We start from the raw sequence: 16,037 nt of genomic DNA on the forward strand, positions 1-16,037 counted from the left end.
TCCAAAGAACCTCCTATATGTTTGTGGATTGTGGAAGAAAACCAGAGAACCTGGAGGAAACCTACGCTGACGTGGGGAGAACATAGAGACTACACATAGAAAGGCAGAATCAAACCAGGGAATTCTCACTGTGAGGCAAAAGTGCTAACTGATGCTCCACCGTGCCGCCCTGAAGAGAAACTAAATCAAATGAATGTTATATGGAAGATGGTAAAATTGGTTTTTAAAGCTTGGTGGAATTTACTATGTATCTTGACTCCGATATTTGTGCAAGCAAATGTTTTGTGAACTCAAATGCACCCCCAATGTCCTCAGGAAATCAAGTTCCATGACAACTCAGAGAAGTCAATTAATTGTGAGGCCTTAGTCCAGGCAGAGTGATGAGGTGGGGTTAAGCCTGATGGGCCACCAATTAAAAAGAAGCACAGCTCATCTTTGTTTCTGCAACACAATGTTATTCTAGATTGGTCCTTGGGCTCACTAATGGTCACGCACACACACACACATATACACACACACAAACACAAATTGAATTCTCATTAAATTACAAGGTAGAAAGGTTGTTGCTCCGCCGTGATGCAAATCTTCCAAATGTGCAAGTATTAGCCACAATCCCAGGCCTCAAACAGCAGCGTTAACAGCATGACTTAGTCCTGCCAAATCTTTATGATTATCCCAATCAAAGAGGCGATAAAGAGCCACGGTGATGTTGCCTAATCAACTCCATTAACTGCCAACATTAATTCAATGCCACTAAGACATAGACTCATGACATTGAGAGAGCAATTATCAGTGAGAAAATAGTTTGGTTAATAAAGACCTCGTTTTCAATTATTATACGATTTTGCTGATTCTTTTATCTCAAGGTGAGCAGGAAGGGAAGAAGACCTAACTGCTGACAAAGACCTTATTTCACTGCTTTTGTTGGAGGGAAAAGACCATATTAGAGATAGCCACGCTTTTTTACTCCTTTAAAATATATCAGCTGTGTTCATTTTCTTCATGGGTAATAACTTTTAGAGAAGGACATGGGGAAAATGGCTCAACTTTTTCTCTTTGTCTCGGCTGCCCCCATCCCCCTAAGTACAGTCTCGAGGCATTTTTTACTCCTCATTTATACGCTTAAATAATGAAAGTATGCAGTGTACATGCAGTGTACATACGGTAAATAAAATAGTGTTTATATTGCTGAAATGCAATACTTTTGTTTTTGTGGTGAATATCCGTCCTCTGCGGATTCCTTCAAATCCATCAGGTAATGGATGAAAGGCGTGCACAACGTAGGGCTTTCGCAGTAGCCTCTGGTCTAGTACAGTGTTATTACAACGTGTAGACTGACACTTTTGATAGCTAGCTGAGAAAGGGAAACTATTCACAATATAAAACCCTTTTTTTACAACACCTGGGGTGAATCTCAAAAATGATAAGACATGCAGCAAATGAAGGTAAATGTTTACCCAGGAAACATTCCTGGGTTCATTCCTGCGTTCCCTTACTTGTGTGTATATTTACAGGAACTAAATTCCTTACTCAGTTTGAACATGGGGTGATTTCACTTGAAGTGAAGATATTCTTTCTGGGATTTTGCAATGGTTAAGGGTCTGTCTTTGACAGTGGTGACAACTGCAGTAAGCAGTTCATAGTGAGTTGACCACTATGACCAGGTCCGGACCAAATCCTCATCTCTGCACTGTGGAAAACAAACAAGGTTACAAATTAGGAAGCTAATACTGTGCAGCATGTGTGATTGCTAAACTTGTAACTTGATTTGTGCTTAGTAAATCACTAGGGTTGTCCGACAACTGAATCAGTGGCTACATATTGCAGCTAATGGGACCAAAGTTTATAACCCTCAGAGAAGGAGGAAAAAACCAGATGCTCATTTTAATTAACCATACTGTATGGAAAGTATTGACATAAAATACCGGGATTACAATTTTCATATGAAAAAATGTTTTAGATAAAGGCATGTCTTTCATCTATCACTGACCACTTCTCCTTCTAATCCTTCTTTAAATCCCCAATGTTTACCATGACCAGTAAGTTAAGTTAAGTGAATGTGTATATGTATGCAAATATGTATCTACATAAATGTAGTTGGTCTTTCAATTAATTTATTATACTTTTATTATGGGGGTGTCGCAGGAGGTAGAACAATTGAACATTCCTGGTTCAATTCCCGCCTTCTCCGAGTGTGTCAAAGTGTTGTTGAGCAAGACATTTATGAAGCATAAGCTGTTTATGGTTCATTGATGATGGGTGAAATACAGAGAACAAATTTCTCCATGAGGGATTAATAGCTTATTAGTCATTTATATTATGATTATTCTATATAAATAATACACACACACACACACACACACACACACACACACACACACACACACACACACATATATATATATATATATATATATATATATATATATAATATTCTTCTGGAGGTCCATCTTTCAAATTGTCCATTTTCTAGGTATCTATCCCTCCCAGTCTGTCTGAGGGATGACATTGCTGTGTTAAAGTTAATTGTCACTTACCACCGCATGGCATTTGAAGTACAGGAGAGGGTTGGATAATACAGGAAGTGACAAATGTGTTAATGTTATTGTTAATTTCAAAATAAGGCCTTCTGCCTTCCAAATAAGGAAGGTAGATGGGTTAAACAGGACTCTGTGACTACAAAGCATTGAAAGAGGATACGAGTTCATACAAAAGAGCATGTTGTTAAATGAAAGTAGAAAAGGTGTCTAACTCATTTTCAATGTTATTATAACTGGATTCTGAGAAAATTGAGTGTGTGTGTGTATCTTCGTTCTTGAAATTCAAAATTAGATACTCTCTTGCTGTCAAACAACAATGTACACACCCACATGTACATAGAGACGGGGGATAATTTAATTTATTGTGTCTTCAGGAGGAGTAAAACCAGCGATTTGGTGCCTGGGAGACTGAAACACTGAGAAAGACTGAGGCAGCACAGGAATGGAGATGCAATGAGTCGAGCTATTATTTCCACAATACTAGGAAATGCACTTCATCTGAGAATCATCAGCAGTTTTCTCCTGAGGTTGTCTAACAGCAATAATAACACATCTCTGTGGACTGGAAAGCTAGTGCTTGGAACAGCCTTATCAGATACCAATTATCTCTGTCATGTAACTAATGGGGCAGAGGACTGTGTCATGTAGGAAAACAGGAAGGTGATGTATTTTTATTGCCGTGTGATAAAAGAGGAAATCCACTTTTTACTTACCTTGAAGGCTGGCTTTATGTTACAATACAGATTGTAATGATTGTCCATTTTATACGCTGCTGAAATGAAAATTAGAGTGTAGAATTCTTTTAAGCAGGTGTGATGAATGAATACATAAATGCATAGAGAAATGTTATATACTGGCTTTTGAGAATTGACATTATCCATACATATTTCAGTAGCTTTACTATCCACTGACATGGCATAATTCTAAATGCCTTTAGGTTATTTAAAATTGATAGTGCAATTGTTGCCATTAAACCTAATGAGTCATCTTATACTCTTCCCGCTGTTTTCATTAAATATTGGCATCTGAAGTATTGAAGTATCAATAATAATTATAGTAATACTCATAAAACTGAGTATAGTAATAATAATAATAATAATAATCGTAATCATTATTATTGTTACTGTTATTGTTATTGTTAGAATGACAGCAATAAGCACATTTATGTGGCTATTTTTGTGAAGGTGCTGCACAAAAGAAAGTAGGACACTATGAAATAGAAAATCATTCGTTCATTCAGTTACTGTCTACTCCACCAATAATGTTGTCGGGGACACGGTGGGGTTACAGATTTCCAATTGTTCTCCTGAATGTTTTTGAACTGCTTTACACAAATGTCTTTCCCTTCACTGTTGCAGTTGCAGTTGCAGTTCTTTGACTACCTGCCTAAAGATGCTGACAAGGTTAAATTAAACATTTGTAATGTCTTCAAGCTCATGGTACTCTGAACCGATCCCTCTTGTGCATGGCAGTACTGTTGTATCTCAGCAAGAAGTAACACTGATCGATCCCCTGGTGACATCTTGCTGTGTGTGCATATGTTTTTGTACCCTGCTTTTCTTGCACTGTACAAGGATGTGACTGTAGCAAATAGACATCTTCGGCATCCCTGGAAGTTCAAAGAGAGAGGAAAAAGACAAATGTGCGTGTATGTGTGGGCGCTTGTGTATAGGGGACAAAATGAACAAAATGGCAGGGCTGGCAGAAAATGTTACAAAAAACAACTTTTGATATCACCTTCAGACAAAGACAAAAGCATGGATGCAACTGAATTTTTTTGTTCGATGGGTCTCTCCACATCACTGTGCAGTACTTGTGTCGTGTGAGAATTTTTACAGAGTGGGGGAGAGGGATCTTTGCAAAGCAATCAGTTTAAAATTGCCACCGTGCTAGAGTGCAGCTGATGTCAAGGCTACTCAGAAATGAGTTTCCTTGTTCTTTTCCCAATTGAAAAGATGTGGAGCCAATGGGACGAAAGCCATAGTGGAGTCAAACAGGAACCCCTCTTGCTCCCCCAGCCCAAACTAAAGCTTTTTAGAGTCCCCCCCCCAGCACTCCCATTCTCCTCATCACATATAGTATACATTTTCTATTGTTAAGAGCACCGCTCAATTTCCTCAACCACTTTTTTTTGGTCCAGAGTGGTTAAGGACATCTGTTTTCCAGAGGAAACCCACGCTAGAAGCAGCCAATTAGAATCCTCTCCCTTTGCATTATCCATGGGGAGCAAGAGGAGGTATCCAAGTGCACCTGTCAATATTTACTGTTCCAACAAAATACATCATTCATTGCCATCTGCTCGCCGGCAACACACATAGGGGCGCTACAGCAGCAAAATTAATAGCACTCTTAATGCTCCTTTCCTAATGGGTCTAATCAATTAATCAGTCCTTCGCAATCTGGAGGCCCCATTAACCAGTGCATAGATCCCTAATGTTGTCAAAAGATGTGTTTACTCCACTACTTAGAGTTACATGAAGATTCCTTTCACTGCATTGATGTTGTGCTGATGCATTGGCTGTAAATATATAATTAAAACATGCCCGCTCCTCTAGAAAAGTCATCAGTTAAGTTATCAGCCTTGCTGCCACGGTTGCATTAAATAAGCGCTGTCTGTCCTATGTGAAGACAAATGCAATGCAAATAGCAGCTACTGTATCTTCTCCGAAAAAAAAACACATGGCAAGCCTGAAGCTTGAGGCCGCCGATGACTGTGCACTGTGATTATTTGTCTACGGATTCTGTGGAACAACAGTTGAAACACACTGCTCTTAGACAACAGTGTGTTTTCGCCATTTTGACAATGCGTGTTTCAGTACCCCTGTCTCGCACCTTTAGCATACACACCATGACAGGGGAAGATGGAAATGTAACAAATGATATTTGACAAACATTGCTCTTGGGAGGGCATCTGATTCTGATTTCACAACCTCGGGCACCTGGAAGCAACCAAGGTCTATTTCAAAGCTGATCCCCCACATTGAAATTTCCAGCAGAGTTTTTATCCCAGCACGTAGGGCAAGCAGTCTGGGGATTACTGTGTATATCTGACTGTGTGTGTGTGTGTGTGTGTGTGTGTGTGTGTGTGTGTGTGTGCAGTTGGTGGATGATGTATATGTGAGCGCAAACTGTCATTTTATCTATGCTCTTTCCAGCCATCAACAGTATCATCACGCATCAAAGTGGCTGCTGTGTCTGACTGAATAATCACTGGAGCAAATCTCACCCCCATTCAGTCCAGTGTTATCAAAGAGGATATTGTTTTAACCCTTTGTAATGTAGCACAGAAAAAAAAAGATATGAAGGTTATATGCCAAGCTGGTAACAGCACTGTTGTTCTGCACAGAAACTGATAACGTTGTTGAAGACAGATGGACTCAGACATAGTTCTGTCATCTCCTTTTTATAACAAATTTGTCATCGAACACATAAAGTTAGTGGTCCTGAACGTCTACATGTTCAGTGTTGAACAAACAAGTGTTCAGTTACTACTCTACCTCATGACAATAAATTTGTTGAAATTTCATAAATGGACTTTGCCAAAGACACACTTTTAGATGCAATATATCTGTTGCAGCTGCTGCGCGTAATAGCATTTGTTTTGTTTCATTATATTGTATTGTGCCATAATTGCTAGAGGAATCACAAATAAGTATTGTTATTATTGCTTTGTATTTGCCACCTAACCACCGTATGATAAAGACAAATAGTATTTAAAAATTAAATTAAGACTAGACTTTGTTTTCTGAATTAGCAAGTGCCAAGTCTTTGCAGGTATTTTCGTTCATTGTTTTCTTTCTGGGGGGGCGGGAGGGAGAACAGTAGCACAGTGGTTAGTGGTTCTGCCTCACAGGAAGAAGGTCCTAGGTTTGATTCCAACCAGAAGGCCTTTTTCCAAGTTCTTCCTGTGTTTGTGTGGGTTTCCTCCAGGTATCCAGTTTCCTGCCAGTCAAAAACATGCAGCCATAAATTGTCCAAAAGTGTGGATGAGAGTGAATGGTTGCATGTCTGAATATGTGGCTCTGTGATCGGCCGACAATCTATCCAGGATGAACCTTGCCTCTCGCCCAATGACTGCTTGAAAATGCTCCAGCCCACCCCGTGACCCTGAATGCAGGATAAGCAGTCTAGATAATGAATGACTGAGTAAACAGATGCATACCTATTTTCTCTATAATTCTGAAATCTGTTGTACAGAGACACACACATATATATTAGCATAGAAACAATGGCTTCAACTGAAATATTCTTTCCATGAGATGGCCACCTTCACAGCAATCACATGACTGATTTTGATGCTTAAGCAGCAGACAGCAGGTAAGAGGGTCAAATCAGCAGCTTTACCTATTATTTGCAGTCACGCATGGACAAGTAATTAAAAAGACCAAGCCTTTTGCAATGAGTAAACAGACCATGCCCGGTCACTCCAAGTGAAGTGCACTGTGAGATAAAATTGTCTTCTTGCACTTGTAGTGCAGTGTAGTATGTGTCTGCCGGTGGATGCTCATGACTGAAGATGCACCACCCTCTTAAACAAACAATCTTGTAATGGTTGTATCGAGATGAGCAGTGCAGTTGCTTGCCAACCTGTGTAAGTGATTACAGATTTTGACCAATACCCTAGAAACTCTACTTTCCTTTCTTGTGCAACAAGATGAAAGTTTATACATCACTGAACTTTGCATTAACATGTTCACGTCTGATGCAATTCCGAAGTAAAAGTCTCGGATGACGTCAGGTCACAAGCTAAAGTGCTAATATGTTACAAGCGGAGCTTCACAATTTCATATCAAACTCAGAAAGCATCTGTTTGTTATCGCTGTCATAGTTATTACGTTTGATTCTTGCTTTTGCCTTCATTAAAAAATGTAAATGAATATAATTCTGCTGTTTATTAGTAGATTTAAACACCCTTGTGAGTGATAATAGATTCTGAGAATACGCTTGGTTGAAATATAGCAGTGCAGGTCTGTAAGATTCATGCTCAGGTTTCCAAAGTCAATTGAGCTGTGCCACATTAAAATCACAAACCTTTGACAAGAGCTTAATACCTTTATACAGGAAATATTTCCTTCATTTAAAAAGCTGCTATCCACAAAATACACAATGTGCTTACGAATGAAGCAAATATAAACTGGCTATAAAACATAGAATTGTCATTTCCCAAAGTATTTGCAAACATGTCAGCAAAAACCTTATCCATAATACGCATTCCCATATGCAAAATGAGAAACACCGGAAAATTACTTACTAAAGTTGTTATTTATGGAATATTCACAGACATTATGTAACAATTTATCAACATATACGTTAAATATTTTGCATCTAAGTAAGGTAGTTGCTGGCGGAGGTAATATGTCTGAACAGTATCACAGCCACAAAATAACCCAGACAACAGTACTAACACTGACTGCATGAAGGCTGGGCAATGACAATGCAAAAGAGGTGTAGCAGGATCTGTCACCTGAATTTGTGTGGTAGGGAGGTACAATTCCATGATGGTCCCCTGCACACAGATCAAAATATTTTTGGTGACTGACAGTTACTGGTGGTAGTTGTTGGAGATGGAGCTGCCAGGCAGGGGGAAAAGCAGGTGGCCAAAGAGAAGATTTGTGGATTTGGTGAAGGGGGACATGCATTTAATGGGTGTGACAGATGAAGATGCAGAGGACAGGGCAAGATGTAAACATGTTGTGGTGATCCCTAATTAGGGAGAAGGCGGAAAAAAAGATCAACTATAATACGAACAGAAGAGGCAGATACCAAGCGTGATAAAATTCCACTATTAAGTTTTCATTGTCGTAGATAAGAAGGAATATTCAGGAAATCATGTTGAATATAATGAGAGGATAATGGAGCAAGAGATAACACAAAACATATTAACCTAATTTTGTATTTATAGAAAAATAACTCAGTGTTTTAGTTTGTGATGTGTGTTGTCACACACAGCTCAAATAATGGCGATGGCATACAATCTAACCTCTCCTTTTCAATGTGGGTGAGTGGCAACATAACATTAAACGACAAAGATGTTGGTGTTTAACCCGGCAGAAAGAATCCAAAGGTACGTTTATGGTTCGTTGGTGATCAAATGCTGCAGACCAGATGTGACTGGCAAAATTCAGCTACACCAGACACTGAATTGAATGATTATTCAAGGTCTATCTTCCTTGTTAGGCCCAAATGTCAATTCATACCTATATGTATATATTCTTTCAAAAAATATGATATCTGGATCTCTGTCGGTACTTTGAATTTGGATTAATACCAGAAATATTTTCCAAAAATGACAAGTGATCAGTTCCAGCTACACCTTTCAACATCTGGCGGCCGATATTTGTATCCTCCTCCATTTCTGGGGTTGGCCTTTACCAGACATCAGCTCATCCTGATGAATCACCTGTGGACTGGAATGGATGAAGCCCCTTCGCCCTGCTGCAGCCGCCATTGCCATTTTATCATATCTGCATTAGTGATCTGTCATACTCATAGGTCATTTATTATTGGGACTTCTGTGTACGTATCCCAGCACAAGAGAACCCCCCCTCTGACCGTTCCTTGTACTCCAAGTTAGACTGCCACCCCCACAGGCACCCTGGGGATGTGTCCTCTCCTGTAGCTATTTGTTTCATCTTCCGCCATTCTCTATGGTAAATCCATCCGTAACAGAATGCTTCTATTATACACATTTTGTAAGGTTATGGGCTCTGTGTTGTCCTTTGCCAAACTCTGAATCCTTTTATGTGCAAAAGTAAAAAAGAAGAAAAAGGTGAAAATTGGATAAGTAGGTAGAAATTGCTTTGTCTGCCATTGTGAGGAAAAAGAAGAATAGAAAAGCGTACTAAAAGTACTCCTCCTCTGGTAATTAAACCATGTGCCACATGTTAGGCAGCAAAAAATTCAGGACACCTAGTTAAGGTGTCGTGAGAAAAAAAAAAAGTCACACATGAGCCAACAGACCTACATGTTAATCAGACCATGCACCTTTTATAGCACGAGAACATTATATCCATCTTTAAGGAATGTTACATCAGTCTTTTAGAATGGATTACATGGTTTCGATTAAGGATTTTCTGGTGCAGGACAAGTGAGAAGAGAGTGCGGAGAAGAAACTAAATAGAAAATCAGAGAAATGGCATAAAACATTGAATCGGTTGGTGTAACACAAACACTTGGCTGGGAGAAAGAAACATATATCCTTCTCTCCTGCCTTGTAATGGTTTGCTGGCCTGTCTCACCCTGTCCACATGTTCCCAGCCTGTTTCCGTTTTGTGGGATAATGCTTACAGTGCCTGGGTTTCATTTTAAGTGTGGTCTACTGACTCATTGCAAACCTGGAAGAGATGTGAAACTAAACCTCCTGGGAGGAAGTGATGAAAAATGTTTGGTTGTGTTAACATCAAAGTTTCCCAGATCCTCTTGTTTTACGGATCATGATAGTCGGCAAGCAGTGTTTTATCCACTTTTCCAGTGGTAGTAAGCTTCTGGGGCCACATCAACGGTACAATACAACAGTATTGGTTGTCAGAGTAGTAGGCTAGATTGTTTGCAGTGTTTCTACCATCTAAATCACTCATGCAAATGGATAGAGAGAATGTGTTTCACTATGTTCCGGTTTTATCAAAGCTGAGAGCACCATGTGTTCCACAGCCTCTCCCAGTGCTTTGGCAGACTCGGACAAATCAGTGAAGCACACAGCATTAATCAAAGGGCCTGGGAGGTCAAGCAACCGTACCTGTTCCCCTCACAAATCCTTCTGGTGAGTCCTTGAAAAATCTAGGCTGCAGCAACCAATCACAGACAACTCCCAAGTGTAGACAAGAAGCTTGTTTGGAGGAAATTAATGAGTGGAAGTTTGCAAAAAATGCCTCTGCCAACCTCTGCCTTTGTATAGCTACCTGTAGAAACATATAAGTGCGACAGCAGAAGTCAAAGTGTGGGGGCAGCTGGAGCTACTATATTTTCCACCTTCCTCTCAAAACTGTTTTTTTCTCCTTTTCTTGTCAGAATAGTTTGGGGTGTCCGTATGACAATAGGATATGAATTATAAATTGCATTTTTTGTGCCATGGAGGGAAACCCTTACCCTTTATAAAATTGTGTGTTTATTGGAGGTATTCTTTGATATTTACAATTTTTGCCCGTAGCTCAGTTTACCGTATTGTGTGGCGGCTGTGGTAGAGTGGGCGTCCCTCGAATCAGATGGTTGGCGATTTGATTTCTGGCTCCTCCTGTCTGCACGTCAAAGTGTTGTTGGGCAAGACACTTAACCTTGAGTTGCTCTCGATGGTCCAGTTAGCCCCTTGCATGGCAGCTCTGGTGTATATGTGATAGGACACTGACCGTGGAGGTGATATGTTGACCTGTGTTGATTCCCCAGCAGGTTCCATGAGTAACCCCTCTCATTGATATCTATGTGAAGGTGCCTGTGAAAATTGTTTTTTCCCAGCCTTGACCACCTTTCTTCTCTTGCAGAGTTCATGCTGATGATAAATCAGCTCTCATTCCCTACTTCTGGGTGCTACTTCTAAAGAGTATTGTTGCTGATCTTATGTGGCCAACAGATGTGGATCATTTCTTGAAGGCAGCTGTTTTAAGAAGGTCAGCAGTTTCCTGAGCACACTTTAGGGACTCCGAAGGTCTGTGTCCAATAAATTTAGACTTCCTGTATAGTGGATTCAAAAAAACCTGATATATTTTGGGTCTTGAGCTCCAGCTATTCTCGAGACAACTAATTATCATATCCTGACAAATCCTGCCAAACATTTGTGAAACTGCTATTTGGTCTGTCACTGTGGTCTGAATATCGGAGGTATTCCACATTCTCTGCTGCCCTCTTCCACTGATGTTTTTCTGACTGTAAATGTTCAGGAGCTTTATCTTTTTATATCTACATTAAGACAAACCAGATAAAACATGTTTTACTGCAATTTCTTGATTTTCATAAGCTCCATCCTCATTCTAGTTTCTCAACAGGCTGACGGGTTATGGGATCTTTTCTCTGCAAGTCTCCCCATGTGTGATTGAGAGCTTTGGATGTAGGATGAATATCAGTGTGAATCTGTGGGGCAGATTAGTTTAATGTCTTACAAAAACACTCAACCCATCTGTTTATTTATTGTTATGAGCCCCGGAAAGCCCTTCCTTTCTTGTCCCTTTCAAGGAAGGTTTGCTTTACTCACCGGACAGTTTCCTGGCAGTGCTTCTTAGAATTAAGGATCATCAAGTTCCTAATGGCAGCTGCTTGTTCTACCTTTGCCAAATTGTAAATATAGTTCTGCTGGTCTGCTAGCTCCTATGAATTTTGCTTTTGCACTTCTTTTTCTTCTCCCCCCCGTATTTATCATATATCTTAAGTACTTTCTGACAAGACATCAGTAACAGCCATTTTCCTGGACATTGCTCAGGCCTCCCTCTTCACTTGAGCAGCCTCCGTGTTGCTGTTGTTTATCTTTTGTACAGTTTCACATCTGGATATAGGCCTAGGAACAATATTGATCACTGCAATTAATCACATGCACCTTTACAGATGGCCAACAAACACAAAAAGGAAAAGAATATTCAATCATTCAAACTGGAGAAGCCTCACGGATGAGAGGTGAAACGTTTTCAAGGGAAGAAACTGAAGATTTCAACAGGAATGTAATTTATATTTTTATTTTCAGATTAATTTGGGCTTCAACCTCATCCCAAATTTGGCAAAAGTAATTATCCCGAATCATTAAGTTAGTATTTATTCAGTGCTCGATTTTGTTTTTCGTTTTAAAGAGATGCTGCAGTGTTGACATAATCCCCTTTCCTTGTCATTGTTTGTTATAGATTTGACAAGTGCAAAAAGAGAGTGCGAACACCAAACAAAATATACCGTTGGGGGTCCTGTGTCCCAGCTGAGGTAACCATCGGGCATATAGTGAAGGTCTCGCCCCACTCTCCTGTGTAATCTCACAGTATGATGTCACTCTGATATCAAAACCCAGCTACAGCTGACTGGCATAACCAAGCGTATGATTCCTGAGACCATTGGAGAACCGCAACCTCTGAGACTAAAGCTGAGTCGACTGATTTGAATCTTACTGCCTGGGGAGGGGGAGAGCGACAGGCTGACAGGGTGCACCCGCAAGACTGGGCAATGTTCAAGTTCTGCAGCTGTAATTTCCAGGTATCCTGCCATATAGCTATCTGCGGTGAATAGGTTGGAGAAATGCAGATATTGGTCCTCTGCAGTTTTCAGTCATTAATCAATGTGGAGACCCTTGTCCTCTGCTCCGCACTGCACTCATTCAACACTGCAAAGGTATCTAATGCAGATTCAACACATCATACACCCCAGGGCTCTGACTGGTGAGCAGAAATCCTCCACTTTTGCCTAACGCTGTGGATTCGGACGAGAACAAATTTCGAAAAAAGAGAGTTTCTGATCGTGGCGGTCAATCTGCGAACCCAAAGCGGATGCCTGACGAAGCTGACACTGCTGTTGCCATGGTTGCATTGGTGATGGAGTAAGCGTAATGTATTCAAAATGAATACAAGTTTGATGAAGACCAAATGTATGGAGCACTCTTGGGATGAGAAAATGCACATTAACCCACTGCTGTCCCCATTGCAGGGGAGCAGAGAAAACCAGGGGATAGGACAGGAAAAAAAACACAAAATGCTGCGGCATTCCTACAATAATAGCACTCTATCTAATCCTTGTTTCCCAGTTCTTTCCCTTGCAGCTGCTTTGATGGATCATTTTGTCTCCCTAATAGTGGCTCCAAATCCCTGGATGCTCACCATTTATGTTCTGCAGGAGACCATAACAATTTAACTGAAGTGAGCTAAAAGGCTTCTGCAGGAGGAAAAGTAAAAAGAAGAGACACAAGTCCAAGATTTACACAAGAGGGAATAAACTTGTACTTTATTTAGACTTTCTTTTCCTTTAATTTTTTTCTTTGTCAATATTAACGATAGCTACTGCTTGCCTCTTGATTTTTGAAGGAGCCTGCTATAAATGATGCAGCTCTCTAAGCCTGCACAGGCCTTTCAATCATGTATGAGTGGTGGATAACTGATGGAAGCTACAGTGGCCCGCGACTCTCTTTTCCTCCCTGCCGAGTTTCCACTTTAACTGGGGGGGATGACAGAGATTTTCTATCACATCCATCGCTTCATCACAAATAAGAAGTGCGGAAAAGAAAGTGAGATATGTTTTGAGCAGGCGCGTATGCCGACCGAGACAGCTATATTTACAGTCACTGATATGAACCAGAGAGGATCATGTGCAATAACATCACTCTGTCAGTCAGTCGCACATAACAGACTCTTTCTTTGTTTGAGGTTTGCCTAGTGCTTTAATAAAAGGCAGATAACATGCTTGATAACTTATTTTGACACTACAATTTTGCAATAATACAAGCTGCATTTTAAATTTATAGAACATTATCGAACATGATGCGGTTGAGGCTGCAAGTTAAATAATTCTTAATATTCAAGACTGGCTATTAATTAAATAGAAAGATACATTCAAATATTCTTACTCCGGTGTGTCTTTGAAAACCTGTACCAGTATTTTATTGTAAATCAACATTCATTGTAAATCAACATTGTACAAAAACGTAGTCAGTCAGCTAAACCTAGTTCGATATCAAGTTATTTCCTTTGTATCTAAATGTGAGAATAAATGGTTGTCTGTCTCTTTATGCAGCCCTGTGATCATCTGGCGACCAGTCCAGGATGTACCCCGCCTCACAGCCAGTGACAGCTGGGATAGGCTCCAGCATCCCCCACAACACTGAGTGTGGGATAAGAAGTAGATAATGAATGAATGGATGGATGGATGGATGGATGGATGGATGGATGGATGGATGGATGGATGGATGGATGGATGAATGGATAAATATTTTTCTTGTGTTTCCAGATGAGCCAGAAATGTTTATACATGTTTATTCTCATACTACTAGCCCCAGTCTGCCATGGTGGACTCCATGGTGTCTTTACCACTACTTCTACTTCTACTACTACTGTCAGTAGTTGTATTATTGGTTTGGCATTAATGTAAGTTCTATGCGGCAAAAGGAAGAAACTGCTATTACTCGTCTTATTGTCGTTATGTCCCAAAAAAGACTAAACTGAGATGGAAGGGGCTGAAAAAAGGTGAATGCATTTCCTCTCTCTCTCTCTCTCTCTCTCTCTCTCTCTCTCTCTATATATATATATATATATGTGTGTGTATATATATATATATATATATATATATATAGGATGATAACAAGGAGCCAAGCAGGTCTTTATTTATTTGCTTATTTATCAATTAATTCATTTTTGAGTGCTTCATCTGCAACCCTTGCTGATTCTTTAATATCTCACTGGTTACGGGTCATTTTTATAGTTTTAAGCTGTAGGTCCATGATGTCAGACACGCCATCTGGTCATGTGACCTTTCTAACTGAGTGATACTTGGTGATTTCAATGCTAGACTGCATTGCGAAATTTATTTGACGCTTCCAAAATCTATATTCAACTCATCACCTGGGCACAGGGAACTAAAATTTCTCTCCATCACAGTATTAGTGGAAATGACTAGGGATGTTGAAGAACATCACGGTGTGGACGTGTGAGTGGGTGGATACTTGGGATATGGTTGGGCCTCTGTGATTAGGTGTGTTGTGTTGTCCACAACAGTCACATTATTATACAGACAAGAAAGGAAATAACAGAAAAACGTCTGCAGAGAAATCTTTTCCCTGGGAAACATCGTGTACAATGCAGGAGAAATTGATGGCAATGGTTCCCAAATGACTGCAATCACCAATAGAATGAAACAGAAGAAAGTCATTATTTTTCTATCCTGGAAAAGCTTTTACATGTGCTAACATGCAGATACTGCACATCGTAGACAGCTGATTTTATATAACAAAGAACTTTAATAAGAAAAACTGTACTCTTGATAATAGTTTTAGAAGACATGTTCAGAACTAGAAATTGCCTTTGAGACAGAAAAGACTGATCGTCTGTAAAATATAGAAAAAAAAATCTATGTTACCCTTGGGTGTGAATAAATTGTAAATTTTGAAAGAGCAATTCAAATACTACACCAATATTTAATATTGAAAATCACACTAAAACAATGAAAAATAATTAAAAAAGCATATTTTTCTTATGGTAATCCAATATCCACTTTTAATGCAGTAATTCTGTTTTTTTAAAGGCAAACCAATCCGGAGCAAGCTGGTTGAATTAACTTCGTGTAAATTTGCTTAGATTATAGAAAAAATTCTACGTTTTGAGAAAATCCACATATTTTTCAGAACTTGATGCCTAGAAGCACAAGCTTATTCTGGGAAGGAAATTTAACATTTAAGTCAATCAGCAATGAAACCTAAATCTCTCCCACTGAGTTATGGTTACAGATTGAATGTCAAAGATAATTCTATACACCATGCAACGTATTGCTGTTGGGGATGTTTAGATGTGTTCTGGATGAAATAACTTATTTAGAAATGTAGACAGATAGGCG

This window comes from Fistularia commersonii, chromosome 8 (genome assembly GCF_037954325.1).
Source record: "Fistularia commersonii isolate RoL2024-O1a breed Wild chromosome 8, RoL_Fcom_v1.0, whole genome shotgun sequence".
Lineage (NCBI taxonomy): Eukaryota > Metazoa > Chordata > Actinopteri > Syngnathiformes > Fistulariidae > Fistularia > Fistularia commersonii.